We start from the raw sequence: 27641 nt of genomic DNA, 5'->3' as shown, positions 1-27641 counted from the left end.
AAGGGGGAAGGAGGGTGGGACTGGGAGGGGAGGAGCGAAGGGCTTATGGGGAGATACAAAATGAATAAAGTGTAATTAATAAAAGTTAAATAAAAATTTAAAAAACATTCACATCCAAAAAAAAAAAAAAAAGTTGATGCTGTTCCACACTGATGTTGCCAAACCTCTATGAGCAGGGTTGCCTTGGCTGAGTTGGCTGGATTTACAGCTCTGTCCTATTCAGTGTTAAGTCATGAACTCTCCTGGTCCTGGGGTTTACAGTTAAAACTAAGCCTCAAGGCCAGAAAAAATGGCTCCATGTTATAGGCCCAGGACACCAGAACAGCTGTGTTTTCAGCTATGATCCTCCAGACAAACCCTCTAAATGTAGTGTTAGTTCAAAGAATGCTTGTTCAGATGTGCCACCTGAGCTCATTTTGTCTCAGGTAGCTAGGTAAAAACTATTTCATGGCTAGGATTCTCTGCTACATAATGAGATCCTGGGAAGCATGCCTTTAAAATCAAACTCTGCCTTCCTTTAGCAGAATCTTTCCTCCATATTAAATATCATTGTAAAACTTGTCAACACATTATTTTTCTTATTTAAATATTTCATATAATATAGATTACACTCCTTTTCCATTGCTCACAGGTTCAAATTCTTATGTGTCACACATAATTTTTTTCTTTAAAATACATCAATTGAAGTATGTGTTATTCATATATTCATTAAAACATAATCAGAATCTCAGAGTCAAGTTACTTAAAGAAAACTGAGTTCATCCTTGTCACACCTGGGTAACTTACACCCACAAGAAAACCATCAGTCCTAAAGAGCTCTATACTTCATCACCTTGATCACAGTTTTCATTATTGTATTTATTTATTAAGATTTTTTTATGTTGAATCCCCTATTCTTTCTTCTCTCTCTTCTATTTCCAGTTCCACCCACACTTCTTCTTCTACCCCTATGCCCTTTTTCTAGTTCCCTAATAGGCGAGATCCTTCTCCAGCTTCTATCTGACCCTAGGTCATCAGGTCTCACCAAGGCTCTCTGTATTGTCTTCCTCTGCAGTGTGATTCTCAGGACATTGTTCTCCTTGTGTCCTCAATTACCTCTAGTTATGATACTCTTCTTGCCTCCTTTCCTTCAGTTTTCCCAGAGCTCTGATGGGAGGGCAAATTTCATAGGGAAATCTCTTTTAGAGCTGTGTGTTTTACGGTCTCTCTGTGCATAATATTGGCCTGTGGGTCTCTGTATGCACATTTGGTGCAGAAGGAAGTATCTCTGTGGATACAAGAACATGGCACTAATATATCATTTGAGGGCAGAGAGTAACATGTTTAATTAATAACAGCCTAGTTTGCTTGAAAATTTCCATAGAAAGACCTGGCCCAGGAATTCAATTTACTGCCACCCTATTCCGCTAGTGGAAGACTGGTTTGTTCACAATATATGGCTTATTGGCACTTTATTCCCTACTATTAGGAAACATCCTAATAAGTGAATACACACCATATTTGTCTTTCTGCATTTTAGTTACTTCATCCAGAATAATTTTTACTGGTTCCATCCATTTGCCTAAAATATCTTGATGTCATTTTCTTAACAGAGTAATACTCCCTTAAGGAAATATTCCACATTTTCTCCAAAGGAGATTATCAATCATGTTCTTTAGAACTTGGAAGTTTCTGGGGCTTTAATCATTTTATTGGATGACAAACTATGAGGATAAATATGTTCTTTTAGCCTAGTATTCTCTCCATCTTCTTCTACTTCCTGGTGATTTGAATTGCAATGTCCACTTGAAGCAAATCTATTTAGATGTTAAGTCCTTAGTAAGGAAATTTCTGGGAAGGGTTAGGAGGCATGGTCTTTTTAGATAATATAATTCCTTTTGGAGTTATAATATAGGAGGGTGTGCTTTTTGGTTGATATGCCAATGAAAATGTCCAGACAAATGGAGTCTCTCTCTTTCAATTGCTGTCACTTTATATTTTTGATATGGTCATTCTCTGTCTCTCCAGCTGAAAAGGTAACCCTAGCTCTTTCTCTCTCTCTGTCTCTCTGTCTCTCTCTCTCCCTCTCTGAGATTGTGGCTTGTGAAACACTCTCATTTCTGCTGAAGGACTAAAACAAAATGACTGCTTACTGACGTGACATCCAGGAAGGTCTGTGTAAAAAATATAAGCAAGTTCCCAATTAATTGCTTTTTATTCAAAGAGTTGGCTTTGTCAGGGAGTGTTTTCCCAGTAAGTAATTCACTGACTGAGGACATATCTGTGTTTTTAACAAATAATAATGGAATCTGTGATAATGTGAAACTCACATGTCAAGTACAGGTGGCTTGAGTAATGACCACTTGAAAGAAATGTTTGACAGTATTCTGGAACTAATAGTCTTGGACACAGAACTGTCATCTCTGTGTTGTGAACTTTCAACTGCTCAGATTGAGAGATGTAGGGCTACTCAGCCTTTCTCTCAAGCGGGCTGTCTACTTGGCACCTTTAATAACTCTTAATATCTTCACCAGTCTCATGACATCATTGTCAATCTCAGCCAATCAACACCTGAGAGATTCTTGAGGATTCCATGGAGATGAGTAAACAAACATTCCTCAGTGTCCAGTATCTCTGATACTGTGCATATGTGAATTTTGTATGAAACTCAACAAAACTTTATCTCATCTCTTTATCCAGATCCCACAATTTTTCTCCTGTTTACCTCTGTGACAATGTCTGGTAGGAAATAAAACTTTAATGTTTATTTATTTGGACAGCTTCCTATGTACGGATGCTTTAAAGTGATGTGGGATTAATGGGAATGTACCGAGTGACAAAGTGGTCTCTTATTGTGGGGTTCGATCTGAAATTTCCTAGGTTGTGTCTTTGAACTGAGTAGTTTCTCATGTCCTCAATAAATGTACCTTCATATTCTTATTGATGTACATGTAGAGTCCCCATTAAGGAAATGTCTAGGAAGTTAGATAATATAATTCCTATTGGAGTTATATTGTGGCAGGGTGTTCTTTGAGGTTGACAGGCCAATGACAATTACCAGACAGAATAAAGTCTTTGTCACTTTATATCTTTTTTTTTCTGTAGGTCTTGGTCTCTCTATATCTAAATATGTCTCTCTAGCTCTTTCTCTTTCTGTCTCCCTCTCTCTGCCTGCTGCCTGTGGTTCAGTATGAAAAGCTCTTGAAAGAAGAGCTTATGACATTATACCATAGAGATGTCATAATAAAGTTGTAATGCCCTTTTACAAATGTGATGTCATAATAGAATTGTGATTTCATAATACCATTGTGAAGTCAAAATACCATAGTGATAGCAAAATACATTTTAATGTCATAATGCCATTTTGATGTCATAATAGCATTGTGTTGTCATTATAGCACTGTGATGTTGTAATACCATTGTGATGTTAAAATTCCATTGTGATGCCATACCACAATTATGTCGGAAGAGTCTTATGATGTCATAATAGCATTGTGATGTTCTAATACCATTGTGAAGTCATAATAGCATTGTCATGTCATAGTACTACTGTGATATCATAAAACCATTGTGAAAAAATAATACAATTGGATGTCATACCATTGTGCTGTCATAATAGCATTGTGATGCCACAATTGAATTATGTTATTTTATTACTTTGATGTTCTAATTCCATAGTAATATCATACTATGATTATAATATCAAAATACCATTTGATATCATAATAGCATTTTGAGATCATAATGAAATTATGATGTAAAAATTCCATTGTTATGTCATACAACAATCATGTCTTAATAGAATTGTTATGTCATAATAGCATTGTGATGCCAAAATTCCATAGTGATGTCATATGCAAATAATATAATTGTAATATCATAATAGCATTGTGCGGTCATAATAGCTGTGATGTCAAAATTCTTTTGTGATGTCATATGACAATCATGTCATAATAGCATTATACTGTCTAATAACATTATGATGTCATAATAGCATTGGGATGTCATGATACTATTGTGATGTCACCAAAGCATTGTGATGTCATAATTCCATTGTGATGTCACAATAGCATTTTTATGTCAAAATTCCATTGTAATGACATATAACATTTTAAAAACATTATACCATTGTGACATCAGCATAGCATGGCATTAGGGTTATGGTTAGGTTTAGGGGTTAGGCTTAGTATTAATGTATTAGGCATCTTCTACTTGGGTTTTGACTTTGCTTTGGCTATCTTTTGTGTGTGCCCTTTTTGATATGGGATGAACAGTTTTGCCTTTTAAACATATGAAGTATTATTTTCGAGTTTTTAGTACCTGACAAGGCTGGTGTGTACTTTGCCAGCTGTAAGACTCCTCTGTCTATTTTGATTTTGGCATGACCAATATCTATGCCCTGTGAAAATATGTCATGTTGAAAGGATAAGTCAGTTTCCAGAGCAGTGTGACATGTTAATTTAGTCAGCATTTAAAAGTTTTTTGACATGGCAAGTGTGCAGCTTGCATGTTTGTCTCCCAGCCTAATTTTAGGTCTTTACATTGACCAACTGAACATATCTTTTGAACCAAAATACCCTTTGGCATGAGTTCTTCTGTGGAAGGCCCATTTTCTGAGATTGGCTGGTCGTTTTAGAGCATTGTAGCATCATCTCTCCTCTTATAAACCTAAAATTGATATGAAGTCAATCTTTAAAACTGTAAGGACATAACATCTATCATTAAGAAAAAAAGAATTTACATGGTACCCTCCAGGAAAATTTTTTCATTTTGAATATTTTACCTCTGTGTCAATGTCAGTACGAAACTAAAATCAATGTTTGTTTAACTGGACAGCTTTCTAAGTAGAGAATCTTCAACGTGATTGGGGATTAAAGGGAATGCACCAAATGACAATGTTTCCTCCTGTGGTCTTGGATTTAAAATTTCCTAGGTTGTTACTTTGAACTGAGCAGTTAGTGGCATATTCACTAAATGTACCTTCATATTCTGATTTATAAAATAGGCTAACAGGATCTAGGGTTCCCTGGGGTGTTGAATCTTTAAGAGCAGTTAAAAGAGAAGGAAACCAAACAATTCCTGAGATTGGTTTGGCTGAAACACAGAAAGAACTGTGAATGTAAAAGAAAAACTGAGGGGCAATAAACTCTTTGAAAGCTAGTAATGTTACACACTAGAGTTGCCAACCCTCTATGAGCATGGTTGCCTTGTCTACCAGGCTAGATTGGCATTTGTGTCCTACTCAGTGGTCAATGAACAATCCTTCTGGTTCTGGGGTTTACATTTAAAACTGAGACTTGAGGACAGAAACATTAGTGTGTGTTATATTCCTAGGACACCAAGCAGATATGTTTCCTGCTGTGGTCCTCCAGACAAACCCAGTAAAAGTAGTGTTAGTGTCATGTGTGTTGTTAAGAGGTGCCAACAGAACACAGGGAACTTCCCAGAGACTCATACTCCAACCAAGGATTATTCATGGAGATAACATAGATCCCCTGAACAGATGTAGCCCATGGCAGTTCAGTGTCGAAGTGGGTTACATAGTAATCGGAAGAGGAACTGCCTCTGACATAATCTGATTGACCTGCTCTTTGATCACTTCCCCCTGAGGAGGGAGCAGCCTTACCAGGCCACAGAAGAGGGCAATGCAGCCACTTTTGATAAGAACTGATAGACTAAGATCAGAAAGAAGGAGAGGAGAACCTCCCCTATCAGTGGACTTGGGGAGGGGCATGTTACAGAAAAAGGAGGGAGGGTGTGATCGGGAGGGGAGGAGGGAGGGGATACAAAATGAATGAAGTGTAATTAATAAAAGTTAAATAAAAAACTTAAAAAAAGAGGTGCCACCTAGGTTCCTGAGGTCTGAGGTAGATGGCTAAACACTAGTTCATGGCTAGTATACTCTGCTACAAAATGAATTCCTGGAGAGCAAGCCTTACAAAATCAAATTCTTTGTTCCATCAGCAGAATAATTTCTCCATGATAAAATTCATTGTAAAAGTTGTGAACATATTTTTATTACTTATATGGGAATTTCATTTAATATACATTACACTATTTTTTCCATTGCTCCCCGATTCAAATTCTTACCCTTGTGTCGCAATTTTTTTTCTTTAAAATATAGCAGATGAAGTATGTGTGGTTCATATACTCATTGGAACATTTCAGAATCTTAGTGCCAAGTCCCTTAAAGAAAACTGAGTTCATCATTCCCACACCCAGAACCTGCCCCAAGAAGAAGCCATCTGTACTGGAAATCTCTATATTTCATCATCTTGACCAAAGTTTTTCTTATTTATTCATTATGATTTGTTCACTTTGTATCCTCTTTGCTGCCCCCTCCTTCTTCTCCTTCCAGTCCCACTCAGCCTCCTTCTTATATCTCTATAACCTTTTTCTTGTTCCCTGATAGGGAGGCCCTTCTCCAAATTTTGTCTGACCTTAGCTTATCAGGTTTCATCTAGGCTGGCAGATTCATTTTTCTCTGTAGCCTGATTGGCAGGGAATTGTTCTCCTTGTGTCCTCCATTCCCTCTACTTATTACACAATTCCTGCAAAATCTCTTGCAGACTTCTCAGAGCTCTGAGGGAAGGGAGAATTTCATAGGGAAATCCTATTCAGTATTATGTGTTTTAAGGTTTTTCTCTGCATAATATTGGACTGTGGGTCTCTGTATGGAATCCCATTTGATGCAGAAGGAAGCATGTCTATGGATAGAAGAACATGGCACTGAATTAATCAGTTGAGGGCAGAGAGCAACATACTTAATACCAACAGCCTGGGTTGCTTGAAAATTTCCACAGGATGCCCTGGCCCAAAAACTCAATTAACTGCCACCCAATTCTTCTAGTGGAAGACTGTTATAGTCACAAAAGATGGCCTTTTGGAACTTTAACCCCACTATTATGAGACCTCCTAATAAGTGAATACATACCATATTTGTCTTTCTGCATGTTAGTTACTACACCCAGGATAATTTCTCAGGGATCTATCTGTTTGCCTGAAAATATCTTGTCATTTTCTTAGCTGACTAATACTCTGTCATACAAATATTCCACATTTCCTCCAAAAGAGATTGTAAGTCATGTTCTTTAGTACTTGGAATTTGCAGGGACTTTAATCATTGTAATAAATGACAAACTATCAGGATAAATGTTCTTTTAGCCTAGAAGTCCCTCCATCTTCTTCCACTTACTGGTGATTTGAATTGCAATGTTCCCTTAAAGCTCATCTACTTATATTTGGAGTCCCCACCAAGGAAATATCTGGGAAGTGTTAGGATGTATGGCCTGGTTAGATAATATAATTCCTTTTGTTTCACTAATTTCTTTCTTAGCCCTATTTTTGTATGTATACATGAGGGCTACTGTTGTTGTTTTTTTTTTAAATTAATATTGTATCCACCCACTTTTCCAAAGGTTTTTATCAGCTGTACGACTATACTGGTAGAATTTTGGGTCACTCTGGTACACTGTCATATCATCTACAAATATTGATAGTTTGATTTCTTCCTTTTTGATTCCTATTCCATTGATCTCCTTCAATAATCTTATTACTCTAGCCAGGACTTCCACAACTATGTTGAAGAGATATGGAAAGAGTGGGCAGCCTCACCTTCTTCCTGATTTCAGTAGGATTGCTTTAAGTTTCTTTCAAAATCTCAAAAGACAACACATGCTGATGAGATTGTGGATAAAGGGGAATCCTCCTTCTTTGCTTATGGGAATATAAACTTGTACAACAACTTTGGAAATCAATCTGGTGCTTTCTCAGACAACTAGGAATAGCGTTTCCTCAAAAACAAAATATACCACTCCAGGGCATATATCCAAAAGAGTCTCAAGTACACAATAAGGACATTTGCCCAACCATGTTTGTAGCAGCTTTATTTGTAATAGCCAAAACCTGGAAATAACCCAGATGCTCTCCCAACTGAAGAATGGATACAGAAATTGTGGTATATCTACACAATGGAATATTACTCAGCAATAAAAAAAAAAATCATGAAATTTGCAGGTCAATGGGGGAACTGGAAAGGATGATCCTGAATGAGCTATCCTAGAAGCAGAAAGACACACGAAGTATATATTCACTCATATAGACATATAATATAGGATAAACCTACTATAATCTGTACACCTAAAGAAACTAATCAAGAGAGAGAACTCTGGCTAAAATGACAAAGAGGATGGACATCAGAAGAAGAAGAAAACAGGGAACAAGTTAGGAGCCTGCCACAGAGGGCCTCTGAAAGGCTCTCCCCTGCAGACTACCAAAGCAGATGCTGAGACTTATGGACAAATGTTGGGCAGAGTGGATGGAATCTAATGAAAGAAGTGGGAAATAATAAGATCTGGAGAGGACAGGAGCTCCACAAGTAGAGCAAGAGATCCAAAAAATCTGAGCACAGGGGTCTTTCCTGAGACTCATACTCCAAGCAAGTACCACTTATGGAGATAACCTAGAACCTCTGCATAGATGTAGCCGATGGCAGTTCAGTGTCCAAGTGGGTTTCACAATAATGGAAACAGGGACTGTTTCTGACAGGAACTGATTGGCCTGCTCTTTGATCACCTCACCCTGATTGGGGAGCAGCCTTACCAGGCCACAGTGAAAGAGAATACAGCCACCCCGATGAGATCTGAAAGACTAGGATCAAAAGGAAGAAGAAGAAGACTTCCCTATCAGTGGACTTGGGTAGGGGCAATCATGAAGAACGGGGAGGGAAGGTAATATTGTGAGGGGATAGGATTTTATGGGGAGTACAAAGCAAATAAATGTAAGTTAAAAAAAACTAAAATAAAATCTATTGAAAAAATATATTTCCTTTTGGATTTATATTACAGGAGGATGTGCTTTGAGGTTGCTATGCCAATGAAAGTGAACAGACAGAATGGAGTCTCTGTCACTTTACATTTTGTTTCTGTTGGTCTCAGTCTCTATTTCTGAATTTGTCTCTCTATCTCTCTATCTCTTTCAGTCTCCCTCTCTTTGCCTCCAGCTTGTGGTTCAATATAAAAAGTTCTCAGTTTTTGCGAAGGACTACAACAAAATGACTGCTTGCTAACATGACATCTTGGATGGTCTCCTAAAAATATAAGCAATGTCCCAATTAAACAATTTTTGTTCAAATATTTGCCTTGGTTAGGGAGAATTCACAGAAAATTGTTCACTGACTGTACACTTAACAAATAATAATAGAATCTGTCATAATGTGAAACTCAGGAGTCAAGGACATGTGACTTTATTAAGAAACATTTGAAAGAATTATGTGGTGCTTGCTTTGGCAGCATGTATACTAAAATTGGAACAATGTTGAGAAGATTATCATGGCCCTTGCACAAGGATGACATGCAAATTCATTTAGCGTTCCATATTCTTCTTTTTCTTTTTGGAGAAACTAAAGAAAACACAAATAGTGGAAATTGTGGAGAGAAAGAACTTAGGGAAGAAAACAGGAACTACAGAAGTAAGCATAACCAATAAACTATAAAAGATGGAAACAAAAATCTCTGTTGTGGAAAATACAATGGAAGAAACCAGTGTATCTGTCAAAGAAAATGACAAATCTAAAAAATTCCTGAAACAGATGATCCAAGAAAGAGAAAACATAAGAAAAATTAGAATAGAGGATAATTATAGGAGATTCCCTCCTCCAAGGCCCAGAAAGTATTTTCAAAATAATAATAATAGTAATAATAGAAGATAATTTCCCTAACTTGGAGGAGAGGCCAATAAGAATAGAAGAGGTTTACAGAACACCCAATAAATTAGTCGAAAAGAAAATCTTTGCATCACATAGCAATCAAAACTGCAAGTTTACAGGAAAAAAGAAAAAAAAATACTAAAAGTTGTAAGGGAAAAAAGCCAAGTAACATCTAATGGCAAACCCATCAGAATCACACCTGATTTCTCAGCAGAGACTATGAAAGCCAGAAGGGCTGGACTTCCAGGTACAGGTGTTACAACACCACTGAGGTGTCTGAACACACATATGACTCAGAGAACAGGTGGATCCTGTATTCTTTATGATTTGACCTGTTAGAGAGTGCATATGTCCCCTTGTGCCTGCGGAGCCCCAGATCCATGGTGCTTCTAAGCTGGCAGCCAAACACCAGAAACATTCCCACCCACAAATCCACTGGGGAAAAGATGGTATCCTGAGACAGGGAGTTCAGCAATGTGGCACCACCAGTGGAGTTTAGGCAAATAACTCCTGGAGCTCAGTTAGAGATAATACCAGTAGTCTGTAAGCCACTGACATACCCAGGATCAAACCAGGGCATGTGATAACTTCAGCGCCTGCCAACCCTTTGGTGACCTCAAGGCACCTTTCCCTCACAATGAAAGACTCTACATTCTCTAACACCCTATTCCTCAAGGCAAACTTCCATGCAAAAATATGTATAAAGCTTGCCTGCATCCGTCCTTCTGCACCTGCAGACTTCCACCTCACAGTAACAGTTAAAGCACTAATGCACAGGCTGATACCTTTGGACCTCTCTAATTTCTCTGAAGAATTCTCCAGACACCAGAGAAAGACGTAAACAATCTGAACTGCAAAATCCAAGAAAAAACAGTGACAGTCAGAGATAAAGAAATGCCTACACACATGGTATATGCTCACTCATATAGACATGCAACATAGGATGGACCCACTGGAATCTGTGCATCTAGAGAGGCCGAGCAGGAGAGAGGACCCTGGCTAGAGTTTTCGATCCCCAACCTGAGTGGGGTGGAGGATGGACATCAGAGGAAGAAGAAAATAGGAAACAACTAGAAACCTGCTACAGAGGGCCTCTGAAAGCCAGAAGAAAAAATCAGGAAACAAACTAGGAACATATCACAGAGGGCCTCTGAAAGCCTCTGCCCTGCAGACTATCAAAGCAGATGCTGAGCCTGATGGCCAACTCTCGGGCAGAGTGAATGGAATTTTGTGTAGGAAGTGGGAAATAGTGGGAGCTGGAGAGGACAGGGTCTCCATAAGGACAGCAACAGAACAAGAAAATTTGAACACAGGGAACTTCCCAGAGACTCATACTCCAACCAAGGACTATTTATGGAGATGACCTGGAACCCCTGTGCAGATGTAGCCCATGGCAGGTCGGTGTCCAGGTGGGTTACCTCGTAATGGGAAGAGGGACTGCCTCTGACATAATCTGATAGGCCTGCTCTTTGATCACCTACCCCTGAGGGGGGAGTAGCCCTACCAGGCCACAGAAGAGGACAATGCAGCTACTTTTGAAGAGAACTGATAGGCTAAGATCAGAAAGGAGAGGAGAACCTCCCCTATCAGTGGACTTGAGGAGGGGCATGAATGAAGAAATGGGAGGGAGGGTGAGATTGGGAGAGGAGGAGGGAGAGGCTTATGGGGGGATACAAAATTAATAAAGTGTAATTAATAAAAAAAAAAGAAATGCCTAATTTTTTCTTCAGAGACTTGAAATTTTTTTCATACAACTCTTTGACTTCCTTGTTTAGGGTTACTCTGAGGTACCTTTTGTCATTTGTGGCTATTGTAAAGGGTGTTGTTTCCCTAATTTCTTTCTCAGCCCTTTTGTCTTTTGTATACAGAAGGGCTACTGATATTTTTGAATTAATTTTGTTTCTGGCCACTTTGCTGAAGTTGTTTATCAGCTATAGGAGTTCCCTGGTAGAGTTTTTGGAGTCGCTAATGTATATTATCATATCATCTGCAAATAGTGATAATTTGACTTCTTCCTTTTCTATATGTATTCCCTTGATCTCCTTCAACTGTCTTATTGCTCTAGCAAGGACTTCCAGAGCTATGTTGAAGAGATATGGAGAGAGTGGGCAGCCTTGTCTTGTCCCTGATTTTAGTGGGATTGCTTTAAGTTTCTCTCCGTTCAGTTTGATGTTGGCTATAGGCTTGCTGTATATTGCCTTTACTATGTTTAGATATGTGCCTTGTATCCATGATCTCTCCAATACTTTAAACATAAATGGATGTTGGATTTTGTCAAATGCGTTTTCAGCATCTAGAGGGATTATCATGTGTTTCTTTTTTCTTTCAGTTTGTTAATATGGTGGATCACATTGATAGATTTCCATATATTGAACCATTCCTGCATACCTGGGATGAAGCCTACTTGGTCATGGTGGATGATATCTTTGATGTGTTCTTGTATTCTGTTTGTGAGTATTTTGTTGACCATTTTTTCATTCATGTTCATAAGGGAGATTGGCCTGAATTTTTTTTTTTTTGTTGGGTCTTTGTGAGGTTTAGGTACCAAGGTGACTGTAGCTTCATAGTTCCTTCTGTTTCTATTTTGTGGAATAGTTTGAAGAGAACTGGAGTTAGCTCTTTTTTGAATGCCTGGTAGATTTCTGCACTGAAACCATCAGGTCCTGAGCTTTTTTTGGATGGGAGACTTTCAATGACTGCTTCTATTTCCTTGGGAGATATAGGACTATTTAATTGATTTACCTGGTCCTGATTTAGCTTTGGTAAGTGGAATTGATCAAGAAAATTGTCAATTTCATTGAGAGTTTCAAATTTCGTTGTGTATAGACACTTGAAATAATTCCTAATTATTGTTTGGATTTCCTCAGTGTCTGTAGTTATGTCCCCCTTTTCTTTTCTGATTTTGTTTATTTGGATGGTGTCTCTCTGCCTTTTAGTTAGCTTGGCTAAGGGTTTGTCTATCTTGTTGATTTTCTCAAAGAACCATCTCTTGGTTTCATTGATTCTTTGAATTGTTTTATTTGTTTCTAATTGATTGATTTCAGTCCTGAGTTTGATTATTTCCAGCCATCTACTCCTCTTTGGTTTCTCTGCTTCTTCTTTTTCTAGGGCTTTTAAGTGAGCGATTAAGTTGCTTGAATGCACTGTCTTGAATTTCTTCTTGAAGGCACTTAGTGCTATGAACTTTCCTCTTAACACTGCCTTCATTGTGTCCCACAAGTTTGGGTATGTTGTGTCTTCATTTTCATTGAGTTTTAGGAAGGCTTTAATTTCTGTCTTAATTTTTTCCTTGACCCAGCTGTCACTTAGTAGCAGGTTATTCAGTTTCCATGTATGTGTAGGCTTTTTGCTATTTCTGTTGTTACTCTGTTTTTATTGTCTTTATTCCATGATGATCAGACAGGATACAAGGGATAATTTCAATCTTCTTGTATCTGTTAAGGCTTGCTTTGTGACCAAGTATGTGATCTAATTTGGAGAAGGTTCCATGAGGTGCTAAGAAGAAGGTAAATTCTTTTGTGTTTGGGTGTAAGGTTCTGTAAATGTCTGTTAGTTCCATTTCATTCATGACCTCTGTTATATATATTGTTTCTTTGTTTAATTTCTGTTTTGTTGACATGTCCTTTGTTGAGAGTGGGGTGTTGAAGTCTCCCACTATTAGTGTGTGTGGATCCATGTGTGGTTTAAGTTTTATCAATGTTTCTTTCACAAATGTGGGTGCCCTTTTATTTGGGGCATAGATGTTCTGGATTGTGATGTCTTCTTGGTGGAATTTTTTCTTGATGAGTATGAAGTGTCCTTCCCCATCTCTTTTGATTAATTTTGGTTGAAAGTCTATATTATCAGATATTAGAATGGCTACTCCTGCTTGTTTCATGCATCCATTTGCTTGGAAAGCCGTCTTCCATCCCTTTACCCTCAGGTAATGTCTATCTTTGTTACTTAGGTGTGTTTCTTGTATACAACAGGTTGCTGGGTTTTGTTTACACATCCATTGTGTTAGTCTTTGTCTTTTTACTTGAGAATTAAGTCCAATGTTAAGAAAGATTAATGACCAGTGGCTGTTAGATCCTTTGAATTTGATGTTGGCTGTGGTCATACAGTTGTGTGCTTGTTTGTTTTTTTTTTTTTTTGTTTTGTTTTTGTTTTTTTGTTTTGTTTTGTTTTGTTTTACTGTAGTGAGGTTATTTATTTCCTGTGTTTTCTTGAATGTAGCTAGTTTTCCTGGGTTGTATTTTCCCTTCTAGTGTCTTCTGTAATGCTGGATTTGTTTGTAGGTATTGTTGAAATTTGTTTTTGTCATTGATTATTTTGTTTTCTCTATCTATGAGGACTGAGAGTTTTGCTGGGTGTAGTAGTCTGGGCTGACATCTGTGTTCTCTTAGGGTCTGCATGATATCTGTCCAGGCCCTTCTGGCTTTCATAGTCTCTGTTGAGAAATCAGGTGTGATTCTGATGGGTTTGCCATTATATGTTACTTGGCCTTTTTCTCTGGCAGCTTTTAGTATTTTTTCTTTGTTCTGTACACTTATGGTTTTGAATATTATGTGGTGGGCAGATTTTCTTTTCTGGTCTAGTTTATTGGGTGTTCTGTAGGTCTCTTGTATTCTTATTGGCCTCTCCCTTAAGTTGGGAAAATTTTCTTCAATGATTTTGTTGAAAATATTTTCTGGACCTTGGTGCAGGGAATCTTTTTCCGCTATTCCTATTATTCTTAGGTTTTGTCTTTTATGTTGTCTTGAATTTCTTGGATGGTCTGTGTCAGGAATTCTTTAGATTTAACATTTTCATTTACAGATACATCTATTTCTTCCATTGTATCTTCCACACCTGAGATTCTTTCTTCCATTTCTTGTAGCCTATTGGTTATGCTAACCTCTGTAGTTCCTGCTTTCTTCCCTAAGTTCTTTCTCTCCACAATTCCTTCCATTTGTGTTTTTTTTTAATTTTTCCAATTCTATCTTATGCTCTTGAGCTCTTTTGTTGGTTTCCTTCACCTGTCTAACTGTATTTTCATGTTTTTCCATCAATTCATTCAGCTGTTTGTTTGAACAATCCTTTGTTTCTTTTATTTCATTCAGTGATTTAAGCATTTACTCTCTAAAGGCCACAAGCTGTTTGGCTGCAGCTTCCTTAATTTCTTTTCGTATTTCGTTTGTTTCCTCTGTTATCTTCTTCATGAGCATAGATATCAGGTTATCTTGAATTTCAATTATGCTGGGTTGTCTAGGGCTATTTGCCCCTGGATAACTGAGTTCTGGAGATGCCATATTGATCTAGCTTTTGTTGGTTGAACTTTTACGCTGTCCTCTACCCATTGGGCTATCTTAGGTGTTTGAAGTTAGTTTCTGGTTGTTCCTGGACTCCTGTGGTGGAGAGAATCCCTTAGGCAGGAATATTGTTTTTCCTGAAGGAAGCCTTCTCAGCTTTTTGGGTATAGTCACTGGATGGCCAGTGTTTTTCAGGAGTTGCTACAGCTCACCTCAGGCAGAGAGACCTGTGTGGCAACTGTGGTCCTGTTTAGTTGAGAGGGCTTTCCTCTCACTGGGAGAAATCCTGGAGACAGCTGCCCTCCTTCTGTGTTTCTTGATGTAAATTTAGTGATCAGCTGCTCTAACCTATGTGTCCTGTGGTTTGATCGGTTTTGTTAGGGATAACTGGTTGTCCCTTGGAGCAGTATCTGGGGGTTGATCTCAGGGTTCCCGGTCTTTTGTAGGTCTGAGGTTGGGGCTCTGTGCCCCAGAAACCAAGAGGTAATATGTGGCCGGTGAGTACTGCTCTCCTGGTAACAGCAGGCTATCTAGGGCACAGCAGTTTCCTGGGTTGGGCCAGTGTGTGGGAACTTTTCCAGGGATATACTGGGTTGCCTAAGTCCATCCCCTTTGCTTCATTCCTTGTTCCTTGTGAGGGTTTCTCTAGACAGTGACTCTAAGACTCTGGTGTCTTGGGGCACACAGTTCTGTCTGTAAGGAGTAGTTGGTACAAAGCAGGCCTCTGGGCTGGAGGAGCATGCACCTACCTGCTAATCTGCTGGAGCTGGGTTCCCAATACCTCTATGCTTCCTGCTTGGGCCCAGATCCATGATGACTGGTCGTACTTGCCTGTTTGTGATCTGCTGTCTGAGAGATTTTTCCCAGGCAAAGCCTAGGTGACCCAAGCAGCATGGTTTTTTCCTTCCCTGTGGGCCCTCTCCGGACAGGGATTCCCAATCTCTGTTGCACTGGGGCGCTCAGCTCATCTGTACCAGTGAGCTGGGCGCACAGCCGCTCTCTGCGTGGAGGGATCTCAGTTTTGATGGTGGCAGGTACCCGAGGTCAGAGAGACCTTCCAGGGTTAAGGTCTTCTTGCCACTGGGACTCCCAGTCTCTGGCACCCTTGTGCCCACCGATCAGCCTGGGAAAGTTATCAGGACATGCAGGATTGCAGCTCTGGCCTTAGACCCAGTGCTCTCGTTACCTGGGATCTCTTCTGGGTTCTGGCTGGGCAGCCCAAGAGTGGACCCGACCGATTCCCATGCTGTGGGAGCCTCCCCTCACCTGGGAAACATGATTGCTGTAGTTTTAGGGCCCAGAGTTCAGTCTCCTGGTCTCTGCATGGAGAGTGCTGTCCAGCTTCTCAGACACAGTGCTCTCCAGGTGCCGCCATCTTGGCTGAAGTTCATCTATTTATATGTTAAGTCCTCAGTGAGGAAATGTTTGGGAAGGCCTAGGATGTATGATCTTGTTAGATATGTAATTCCAATACGAATTATATTACAGGAGAGTATGCTGTGAGGTTGATATGGAAATGAAAGTGACCAGACCAAATGTATTCTTTGTCTCTCAGTCTCTTTCACAGTCTACCTTTTTTTCTGTTGATCTCAATCTCTCTTTCTGAATCTGTCTCTCTAGCTCTTTCTCTTTCTCTGTCTGTCTCCTCTCTTCCTGTCACTTATGAATCAGTATGAAAAGCATTCAGTTCTGCTGAAGGAATGCAACAACATGACTACTTGATGACATCATTGAGTTGCCTTGATCAGGGAGAAGTTTAACAGTAAGTAATTCACTGATTGAGAACATCTCTGCATTTGACACATAAAAATGGATTCTATGATGAAGTGAAAGTCATATGTCATGGAAACTTGACTTCATTAATGACCACTTGAAAGAAATATGTAACATGTTTCCTAAGCTAAGAGTCTTAGACACAGGAACAAACATCTCTGTGTTATGTGTTTTCAGCTGCCCAGATTGAGCCATGTAGGGCTGATCACCCCTTCATTGAGGCATACTGTCCACTTGGCCCTTTTAAAAACTGGCTCCTTAATCTCTTACTGGCTTTCACCTGTTGCATGAGGTCATTCTTCCTCTAAGCCAATCAGCACCTGAGAGAATCTTGAGGATTCTATGCAGATAAGTAAACAAACTTTCCTCAGAGTCCAGTATCTCTGATTCTATGCATATTTTATTTTCCTTGTGAAACCCAACAATCTTTTATCTCATTCCTTAATCCAGATACCACACCTTTACTCCTGTTTGCTTCTGTGACATTGTCAGGTAGGAAATGAAATTTCAATGTTTATTAATTGAACAGCATCCTAAGCATGGAAGCTTTAAAGTGATGTGGTATTAATGGGAATGTACCTAATGACAAGGTAGTCTCCTACTGTAGTCTTGGACCTGAAATTCCCTATGTTGTGACTTTGAACTGAGCAGTTATTTGTGGACTCACTAAATGTACCTTCACATTCTTGTTGTAATCATAGGCTGGCAGGATGGAGGGTTCTCTTGGGTATTGAGACTTTAAGAGCAGGGGAAAAAAAGAAGGAAACCAGACAACTCTTGGGACTGATTTTTCTGAAAGAAAGAAAGATTGGCATATGTAAAAGGAGAACTGAGGAGTAATAAAATTTGATAGCTGATGGTGTTCCACACTAGTGTTGGCCAACCCTATATAAGCAGGAAAGCCTCGTATGTACTGGCTGGATTTGCACTTGTATCCTATTCAGTTGTGAGTCAGGAACTCTCCTGGTCCTTGAGTTTACAATTAAAACTGAGCCTTAAGGACAGAGAAAAGGGTCGGAGTTATATACCAAGGATACAAAAGCAGCTGATTATTACAGATTATTATTTAGCTAAGAAAATGACATCATGATATCTTTAGGCAAATAGATATAACCAGGAAAGATCATCCTGGGTGAAGTAACTAAAATGCAGAAATAAAAATATGATATGTATTTACTTATTAGGCATTCTAATAATAGTGGGGGATACAGTTCAATAGGACATCTGTTGTGACCAAACCAGTCTTCAAGTAGGGCTATTGGGTGGCAGTTAATTGAGTTGTTGGGCCAGGGCATTCATCAAAAATTTCCAAGGAACACAGGCTGTTTTTATTTAATTATGTTGTTTTCTGCCCTTGACTGATAGATCAGAGCTATGTTCTTGGATCCACAGAGAGGCTTCCTTCTGCATCAAATGAAATGGCATACAGAAACCCACAGTCTGCTATTATGCAGAAAGAGAGTTTAAAACACCCAGTCCTAAATGAGATGTTCTTATGAAATTCTCCCTCCCTTCAGACCTCTGAGAAGCCCACAAGAGAGGAGACAGGAAGAGTGTCATAAGTAGAGGGAATTATGGACACAAGGAGAACAATGACCTGAGAATAAGACCACAGAGGAAGCTGATGCAGACAGACTTGATAAAACCTGATAAGTTAGGTTCAGATAGAAAGACAAGGAGGACCTCCACTATCAGGGAACTAGAGAAAGAGCATAGGGATAGAAGTAGGAGGGTGGTTGGGACTCAAAGGAGAAGGGGTGGGGACAGCAGAGGGGATACAAGGTGAAAAAAATCATAATAAGTAAATACATAAGAAAATCTGTGATCAAGGTGATGATCAGATTCTAGAGCTCTTGATGCCTGAAGACTTCTTCTTGGGGGTGGTGCCAGGGTGGGGCAAGGATGAACTGTGTTTTCTTTATGGGACTTGGCACTGAGACTCTGGTCATGTTCCAATGAGTAGATGAAAACACATGTTTCAATTTATCTATTTTAATGAAAAAAATAGTGACACATGGGTAGCAATTTGAACCTAGGATCAATGGAAAATGAATTTAATGTATATTACATGATACTCAAACATAATAAATAAAAGTTAAATATTGACAATGATTTTTAACATGGAGAAAATACTCTACTAAAGGAGGCCAGGGTTTGACATTGTAAGGCATGCTTTCCAGGATATCATTATGTAGCAGAGAATCCTAGTCATGAACTAGTTGTTACCCAGCTACCTCAGACCCCGTGAGCTCAGGTGGCACCTCTGAACCAATTGTCCTGGTCCTAACACTATGTTTAGAGGGATTCTCTGGTTTATCACAGCAGAAAACACAGCTGCTCTTGTGTTCTAGGCATATAACAGGGACCCATTTCCCTGTCCTTAAGGCTCAATTTTAAGTGTAAACACCAGGACCAGGAGAGTTCCTGACTCACCACTAAATAGGACACAACTGCCAATCCAGCCAGGTCACACAAGCCTATCCTGTCATAGAGGTTTGGCAACACTAGTGTGCAACAGCATCAGCTGTTAAATAGTTTATTGCCTCTCAGTTCTCCTTTTACATATGCAGATCTTTCTCTGTTTCAGACAAACCATTCCCAGGAGTTGTATAGTTTCCTTCTTTTTTCCTGCTCTTAAAGACTCAATACCGCAGAGAAACCTAGACCCCACCACCCTATTATATCAATAAGAATGTGAACGTATATTTAGTGAGCGCACAAGTAACCATGCATTTCAAAGTCACTACCTAGGACATTTTAGATCCGATACTATAGTAGTAGACTGCCTTGTCATTTGGTACATTCCCCTTAATCCCACATCACTTTGAAACTTTCCTCCTTAGGAATGTGTCCAACTAAATAAACATTAAAGTTTCATTTCCTAACATTGTCACAGAGGCAAACAGGAGTAAAGTTGTGGGATCTGGATAAAGCATTGAGATAAAGGCTTATTGGGTTTCATATTTGATTTCATAATCAAATATGCATAGGATTAAAGATACTGGACACTGAGGAAAGTTTTTTTACTCATCTCCATAGAATCCTCAAGATTCTCTCAGGTGCTGATTGGCTGAGAGGGAGAATCATGTCATGAAACAGTTGAAAGGCAGTAAGAGTTTCAGGAGCCAATTCTTAAAAGATCAAAGTTGACAGCCTGCTTGAAAGAAAGGCTGAGCAGCCCTACAGGCCTCAATCTGGGCAGTTGAAATCACACACCAAGAGATAACAGTTCTTGTGTCAAAGATTCTAAATTCAGAAAAAGGGTCACATATTTTTTTAATTTTTATTAAATACACTTCATTCACTTTGTTTACTCCCATAAACATCTTATAGCTCCACGCCCAATCACACTTTCCATCCCCCATCTCCACACATGCCGCTCCTCCAGTCCACTGATAGGGGAGATCTTCTTCTCCTTCCTTCTGAACTTAGTCTATTAGATCTCAACAGAAGGGGCAGCATTGTCATCTTGTGAGGCCTGGTAATACTCCTTCCCCATGAGGGGGAGGTGATCAAAGATCTGGCTAATAACTTCAGGTCAAAGGCAGTCACTGTTGCAGTACTATGGAACCTACTTGGGTACTGAACTGCCATGGGCAACATGTGTGCAAGAGTTCTAGTTTATGTCCATGTATGTACTTGATTGGAGTATGGGACTCAGGAATGAACCTTGTGCTCAATGTTTTTGGTTCTGTTGCTCTTCTTGTGGAGCTCCTATCCTCTCCAGGTCTTACTATTTCCACTTCTTTCATTAGATTCCATGCACTCTGCCCAACATTTGGCCACAAGTCTCACCATCTGCTTTGATAGTCTGCAGGGCAAAACCTTCCAGAAGCCCTCTGTGAGAGGCTCCTAACTTGTTCCCTGTTTTCTCGTTCTTCTGATGTCCATCCTCATTGTCTTTTAGGATGAGGATTGAGCATTTTTAGCCATCGTCCTCCCTCTTGATTAGTTTCTTTTGTTCTAGAGATTTTAGTAGGTTTATTATATTTATTTATTATTATATTATATATATTTATTATTATATATCAGGGAGTATATAGCTTATGTGTCTCTGCTTCTGTAATAGCTCACTCAGGGTGATCCTTTCCAGTTCCCACCATTTACCTGCAAATTTCATGATATCCTTGTTTTTATTGCTGACTAGTATTACATTGTGTAAATGTATCGCAATTTCTGTATCCATTCTTCAGGTGAGGGGCATCTTGGTTGTTTCCAGGTTCTGGCTATTATAAATGAAGCTGCTACCATCATGGTTGAGCAAATATTTTTTGTTGTGATCAGAGATTAATGTTTACTAATGATTTACCTTCTGTTAATGGTGCTGTAAGTCCTAAACAGCTGTATACCAAAATCACCACACAGAGACTGGGTTTATTTAGTTAACCTAGAATGCAATGCTAGGCAATACTTACTCTATCCTAAAACTCCAAGCCCTCAAAGATTCCTAACATTTAGATTTCCCACATTTTACTTACTTTTTGGAAAATCTTAAGTCTGGTTCATGCTCCAAGTCCACCAAGATCTCTCATTCAGCTCTGTCTCTCAGCTCTCCTCTTGCCCCTTCTCCTCCTACTCATTTCCTGCCCTCTAGCTCCTCACATTCATTTCCTGCCCTCTAGCTCCTCTCCTCTTTCCTGTCCTTTGGCTCCTCTCAGCTCAACATTGTGTCTTGTTGCTTTATTTGGAAGCTTACACCAAATTGAGGCAGAATGCTTAAAATGAGGATCACAATGCAGGATCTGAATTGAAACCAGAAAGTCGGGGGGTGGGGGGATCAGCATTTGAATGAACAAGTGTAAGGTGTATATATTTAAAAAAAATATACCAACATGTCCCCCCATCCAATAAAAGGCTCCTTTTCTTTCAATACAATAATAATTATAAAAAATATTAGGTATAATCTACATGTGCCATGTCCTGTTCATGTGTAATTAGCAACTTAGGAGAAAGTATCTTATTATCCCTTCTATCTTGACAAGTTAAAAGTTCTATACCCATATCAGCTTTTATCTTTATTGGTTTTACCTATATGAATAGATTTCTTAACTTCTAAACAACTCAAGGTTAATAGTGGCACTGTAACTATTTCATCTTCAACCCCATAAGAGACTTGAGAAGGAAAAAAAATAGTTATTAGAGTAAATAGGAAGTGCATGTTAGCAGTTTCCAAAGATAAAAAAGTTGACAGAGACAGTGTGGTGCCTGAACAGTCACCCATAACTCTCTGTAATGTTGGAGAATCAACTTCAGCCTTCTGGCTCCGAATATTTGACAGACATATATGTGAAGCAGGAACTATTTAGGACTTGCTTACCCTGTCTTGGCAGAGTTCAGCAGTCTACTTGTCCTGAATTTAAGTTTTACCATTTTTGTCAGAAGTTGTCTCTTGTGAAGTGAGGGTATTTTCTTTACCTGAGTGGCTTGATTGCCACATTTGAAGCAATCTCCATATGGATGTTCTTCCATGCTCATTGTCTTCTTTCAGGTAAGCAGAGTGCTGCCAGGAAATGACTTGTCTCATTGTCAAAGAATCTTTAAAATAATAAAATCATTTAAAATAATGAAAACATATTCTCTAGGTCTCTGAAGTTTTCGAAGACTACCATATTTATGTAATCTATCTGTAAACAAAATCATACCTATCTGTTAAACCTAGGGTGCATACTTCTGTGATGAATTAGACTAGTGTCTGACATGACTATGTGTTCAATAACTAGCAAATAAATTGCATTACCTAATACCTTAACCTGTTTTTAATAGCTGTTTAAAAGTATTGAAATTAACCTTGATTTTCTATCAATATACTAAAGCTTATACCAATGTATTAAAAATAGACTTATTTTTGTATCAATATGCAAAATCCTATATCAGAGTTAAACTTAACCTCATTTGGTAATAACAAATTAAATCCTAAGTTGGATAGATTCAATAATCTGCCTTTTTTTTCTTTTCCTATAAGATATCGCTCTTTATTCATTGTTTCGCCTTGAATAAGACCATTAATAATAAACATCTACCAATGACAATAAAAGTTCATAGCCATAACAAACAACCAAAAACATACCCAACTACTTTTAAGGAAAATTGAACATCATTTTCTTGGATTTCTTCTAGCTGATATTTTGGACATGTAGAAATTATGTAGGGAGCCCAAATAAAAATGGGTAATTGAGCAAGCAATAACATTTGTAGTCCAGTCTTTGGGTGTTGAGAAATATCAGGCCTAATAAAATTCCTCTTTGGAACAGCATTAAATGCTGGACCATTTAAGATCTGTAGCCTTCTTCAAAGTTCTTTAGGAGCAGGCTTTGAAGAGAAAACAGCAATTGAAGCGGTTGAGGCAGAAACAAACAGAATGCTGGAAAATGCAATATGCTGGAACTGATGTGTCAGTGTCTCAGCATTCTGAAGAATGATTCTGTCAGGTTGGATCCAGCATCTCTTTTGTCTAGTTCTTTTGTTCTGCAAACATATAACTTCTCACAAGCATTATACAGTTCTAAGATTATAAATGTATGAGATGTGCAGGAAGAAACTAAACTGTAAGCCAATTTTATCTATGCAATTAAAAGATCAGCATAACACATTTTGAGGATATTATAGCCAAAGATTTATTGGCCAAGTATTGATAGAGTTCAGGCTGGAGTCATTGTTTTATGTTTGAGTCAGTGTCAGAGTTATTTCCAGGTAAAGGGATTATCAATTTATGTTACCTGATCTGTTTGATGTTGATTTCTCTCCTCTTTTGAGTAGCTAATGTCTTCTGGTGGTCTTCTTCTGCCATGTCTGATTTTTACCAGTTTTGAAAGAACACATACTTTCTCTTCTCCTGCATGAACATAAGCAAAACTTCCTACCGAGTGTAACACATTCCCCACTCTCTATTGTAAAGTTAGGGTATCTTGGGAATACATAGGTTGAAATAAATGGGCAATTTTTTTTCCTATAACCTAGTGTCTCTCCACAGCTTTTCATTGTCGTTCATTAACATTTAAGAAATGTAAGGTCAATAAAGCATTATTTAATCTATCTCTGATGTCTTTTAATACCCCTCTCTGTTTGTTAAGCATGTCCCTTAAAGTACGATTGGATCTTTCAATGACTGCTTGACCAGTAGGATTGTGAGCTATACCTGTTACATGTTTTATCTTATAATATGTAAAAAAAAAAATCTTTCCATTTTATTAGAGACATATGCTGTAGCATTATCAGTCTTAATTTGTTTAGGTATACCCATAATTGCCATCACTTCTAATAAATGCATAATAACTGAATCAGCCTTTTCAGAGAATTAGGCTGCTGTCCATTGAAACCCTGACTATGTGTCTACAGTATGGTGCTCATATTGTAGTTTAGCAAACTCTGTAAAATAAAGCATGTCCTTTTGCCAAATTTTATTTCTTTGGTTAACTTAAGGGTTACTTCCTGCAGGTAGTGGAATCTGGCTATATAAAGAACAACTGGGGCATTTTCACACAATTTCTTTGGCTTGTTGTCAAGAGATAGAAAACTCTCTTTTTAAACCTTTGCTGTTAACATGGTGTTTTTTATGAAATTCTGAGGCCTCTAACATGATTCCTATCAATAGTTGATCAATTTTCTCATTGCCTTGTGCTAGAGGACCTGGTAAACCTATATGAGATCTGATATGTGTTATGTACAATGGATTATTTCTATTTCTGATTACTTGTTGTAATGGAAGGAACAGTAAAATTAAGTCTGAATTATCCTGAATTAGATCATCAGTTTCTAAATGCAGAACAACTCTTTCTTCATATTGAGATTTAGTGATTATATTAAGAGATTTCTGAAATTTGATAACACCAAGAGAATTGCATATAATTCTAATTTGAACTGAAAATTTGAAAGGACTCTCCACCCCTTTACTCAGATTTCTGACTTACTAACCTGCCCTTTTTGATTTATTGGATCCATACAAAATGTGGGAGCTCCAGAATTTGGAGTTGCTTTTTCTATATGAGGGAGAATCCAATTGGTTCTTTTTATAAACTGAAATTGCTTGCTTTTTGGGTATCTTTTGTTGATTTCTCTCAAAAATTCACAACAAGCTCTTTGCCAGTATTCATTGTATACCCATAATGACACAATCTCAGCATTGGTAAAGGGCACCACAATTTCAGCTGGATCTATTCTAGCAAGTTGACAAAGTCTCATTTTTCCTTTTAGGATCAATTCAGAAAAATTTTCTATATAGGTTTTTAGTGTTTTATTTTGTTTGTGTGCCAAAAATATCCATTTTAAAATGCAGTTCTCTTCTGCATAAGAATTCCTGTAGCAGAATGAGCTGAAGACAAAATAACCAAAGTACAGGCCTTCTTTAGATCAATATTGTTTATACAAGCATCTTGCAAATTCCTTTCTACCAAAGCCAATTACTTTTCAGCTTCAATTGATAACGTTCTTGGACTATTTAAGTCCTTATTACCCTGTAAGATTTGAAATGTTACTTAGTTCTTGAGTAGCTAAATCAAGGGTAGGCCATAGCCAGTTAATATCTTCCAGCAATTATTGAAATCATTAAGAGCTCTTATCTATTTTTTTTTCTAATTTGTACTTTTTGTGGTCAAATATTCTGTAGACCTACTTTGTATCCTAGATAATTAATAGAATCTCCTCTTTGTATTTTTTCAGGAGCAATCTGTAATCCCCAACAAGGCAAAGTTCTATGTATTTCATCAAAAATATTTTCTAATGTGTTTGTATCTGAACCAGCTAATAAGATACCATCCATATAGTAGTAAATTATGGATTGAGAAAACTGCTTATGAATTATCTCCAATGGCTGTTGTACAAAATATTGGTACAAAGTAGGACTGTTTAACATCCCATGTGGTAAGACCCTCCAGTGATATCTCTTTAATGGACGGCTTCTATTCAAAGAGGGTACTGATAAAGCAAACCTTTACATATCATGTTCATGTAAAGGAATTGTGAAAAAGAAATCCTTTAAATCAATCACTATAATAGGCAATTCTTTAGGTAACAAGGAAGACAATGGGATTCTGGATTGTAAATATCCCATTGGCTGAATAATTTTGTTAATTGTTGTTAAAACTGTTAACATCCTCCATTTCTGAGATTTCTTTTTGATGACAAATACCAGAGAACTCCAAAGACTGTTGGACTCCTCTATATCATGAGCCTCCTGCTGTTCCTGGAGTAGCTGTTCTAGTATAAGTAATTTTTCTTTACTCATAGACAATTCTTCAATCCAAATAGGTTGGTTTGTCAACCACTTTAGTGGTAAGGCTGTGGGAATTTTACTAGCGGTGGCTTCCTAACATGAAGTTGAAAAGATGGCCTCTTCTGTATCTTGTTTATAGACAGTCTGAACAATTTTTGTTGACATTTTTTAATAATTTTAGCTTGTTTATCAGGAGTATTACCTGTTTTTTGGCTTGTGTCAGAACTTGGGGGGATATTAACCTGGGTCTTCCATTGTTGTAACAGATCTCTTCCCCATAAGTTTTTGGCTATCTCAGCCACATATGGCCTTAGTTTTCCTATTTGACATTCTGGTCCTGTACATTTAAGCCATCTAACACTTTGTTTCACTTTAGATAAAATTCCAACTCCTTGGAATTGAGTATCCACCTCTTGAAGTGGATTTAGGAGTAATAATTGTGACATCAGCCCCAGTAGTATACCATGCCTTCAATTTCAATAGTATTTAAAATCATCTTTAACTTTGGCCTTTGATCATTTATAGAGGTTTGTCAAAATATTTGTTTTTTTATTTTCTTCTTGTTTTTTTGATTTATCTATAGAATCTACTTTAGTCTTGCTGTCCAAGTAAATTTTTAATGTTTATTCCCAGAGCAGTGGTTTTTAATTTTCTTGTGGAGGAGTATCCCTGTCCTGTTTTGGCGCCTCGGGGAGGCCCCCTTGGGCAATTTTGATAAAGGATTACCCCATTTATCTGTGACTGCTCTATATTCACTAATTCAGTGTCAACTCTTACCACATCTTACACATATTTTAGGAAGCATAGGCTCCCTTCTTGAATTATTTTGGTTTTCCTGGTAATTTCTTTTGTAGTAATCTCACCTATAACAATCACATTTTCCAAGGTCTTTTGGGGTAGCTTCTCCTATCAAGGTCAAACTGGGTGAATGAGGTTTAATGTTAATTGTATTTCTAATCCATTCACTTATTGGAGCAGATCTTGCTCTTAATGGCCTTATTGCCTCTCTGCATTCAGTACTAGCATTTTTAAAAGCTAAAGATTCTATTAGTGATTTTTTAGCTAGTGGATCTGATATGCTTCTATCCACAGCTGAAGTCAATCTTTGCAAAAAGTTAGTAAATGTTTCACTTGGACCTTGTATGACATGGGAGAATGGCTCAAGCTTTTTTCCTCATTCCTAAACCTGGTCCCAAGCAGTTAAGGCTGCTATGTGACATAATGCTAAGATTTCTTTATTATATACAGCTTGTATCTTTGTGTCAGCATACTGTCCATCACCAAGCAGCTGTTCCTTAGAAACACCAACACATCTGGATCTGTTTTTGTGTGCTCTCTCTCTAGCTTCTTCTCTCCATCATGAAAGCCATTGCAAATATGGCCCAGATTCTAATATTGCCTTTGCCATATCCTTCCAGTCCTTGGGGATTACTCTGCTTTTGATTGACCAGGAAGTCAGCATTTCTTTTACAAACGGTGAATGCATTCCAAAATTAGTGAAACTTTCCTTAAATTTCCTCAGATCTAGCACTTTTACAGGGCACCATTTAGCTTCATCATAATTCAGTGGATGATCATCATCTGCTAGTCTCTGCTGTATACTGACTGGATAAGGCAATGTTTGTTTTCTAAACCACCTTTGGGTGGCTTTATTTTTTGTCTTTTGCCTCTACCTGAGTATTTTCTTTAATTAGTATTCTAAACT

General features: G+C 38.1%; 1 non-coding gene across 1 annotated transcript; it reads left to right on the top strand.

Annotated features, from left to right (window-relative positions):
* Positions 1-9253: 9253 nt before the first annotated feature.
* LOC132651861 (U6 spliceosomal RNA) lies at positions 9254-9360 on the top strand. Its single transcript, XR_009589419.1, has one exon. It is a non-coding gene; the product is annotated as a U6 spliceosomal RNA (small nuclear RNA).
* The last annotated feature ends 18281 nt before the right edge of the window (positions 9361-27641 follow it).

This window comes from Meriones unguiculatus, assembly GCF_030254825.1.
Source record: "Meriones unguiculatus strain TT.TT164.6M chromosome Y unlocalized genomic scaffold, Bangor_MerUng_6.1 ChrY_unordered_Scaffold_25, whole genome shotgun sequence".
Classification (NCBI taxonomy): Eukaryota; Metazoa; Chordata; class Mammalia; order Rodentia; family Muridae; genus Meriones; species Meriones unguiculatus.
This window is presented reverse-complemented; position numbering and strand designations above follow the sequence as displayed.